General features: G+C 47.1%; 1 protein-coding gene across 4 annotated transcripts in view; it reads left to right on the top strand.

Annotated features, from left to right (window-relative positions):
* The window catches only part of trmu (tRNA 5-methylaminomethyl-2-thiouridylate methyltransferase), a 45,539-nt gene that overhangs the window by 534 nt on the left and 44,029 nt on the right, over positions 1-976 (top strand). The window contains exon 1 of one of the 4 annotated variants that reach the window (XM_072241534.1): positions 12-92. The exons of the other annotated variants lie outside the window; for them this stretch is intronic. The gene's annotated coding sequence lies outside the window, so the exon portion shown is untranslated. Of the gene's footprint in view, positions 1-11; positions 93-976 lie in introns of those variants that run through there. 4 annotated transcript variants of the gene reach the window in all.

Below are 976 nucleotides of genomic sequence, written 5' to 3'. Positions count from 1 at the left end.
GTAAGGAGCTAGTAGCGAGCGGCAGAAGGCGGAGAGGTCATGGCGCCGGCACAGACCGAGGGATTTGGTCGCCGAGCTGGAGACTCATTGGGGTCAGTTTTAATCTCGGGGATTGTTCTTGTAAAGTTCCACAATCCCGTGGGTTTCATCCTACCTAAATAATTTTCGCATTCACCGCGGTGTAATGGAATTGCTTGTTCGCATTACTACAGTCAGGCAGGAGGTATAAAGCAACACACATCAAAGTTGCTGGTGAACACAGCAGGCCAGGCAGCATCTGTAGGAAGAGGTACCGTCGACGTTTCAGGCCTACTACTTTCCTACAACCATCAGACCTGCACAGCCCTAACCCTGCCTCAGCAAACTGACCAGCGTGGGCTGCTATGGACTTGTTTCTGATTGTGTTTTGTTTTTTGCATTGAATTGTTTTGGCATAGTCTTTCTCTCTCTTTACTGTCGCATAATTAATGCATCATTTGTATTCTGTGTATTTTTTGTACCTACCTGCCTGTGATGCTGCTGCTGCAAGCAAGTTTATTATTGTAACTGCACCTCACTGTACTTTATATGATAAGTTTGGTTTGAGTGTGTAAATTAAGGAGATGTAGGGGGTGGTCACAGGCTGGTGTGGAAACACAAATGCTCTTGAACAGAAAATACTACAAAAAGTTTCAGATACGGCCCAGTCGATCACCTCCCAACCATTGAGCGACTCCTACCACCTAGGTAGGACATGCTGTCTTCTCGCTGCTGCCGTCAGGAAGAAGGTACAGGACCCTTCAGACCCATACCACCAGATTCAGGGACAGTTATTACCCGTTATCAGGCTCTTGAACCAAAAGTGTTGGGCACGAGGCCAAGTGGTTAAGGCATTCGTCTAGCCATTTGAATGTCACTAGTTTGAGCTTCAGCTGTGGCAGCATGTTTGTGTCCTTGAGCAAGGCACTTAATCATACATTGCGCTAGTCTGAGCGAG

This window comes from Mobula birostris, chromosome 23, assembly GCF_030028105.1.
Source record: "Mobula birostris isolate sMobBir1 chromosome 23, sMobBir1.hap1, whole genome shotgun sequence".
NCBI classification, from domain to species: domain Eukaryota; kingdom Metazoa; phylum Chordata; class Chondrichthyes; order Myliobatiformes; family Myliobatidae; genus Mobula; species Mobula birostris.
The sequence above is the reverse complement of the archived record's forward strand: the minus strand, read 5'-3'. Positions and strand labels throughout refer to the sequence as shown.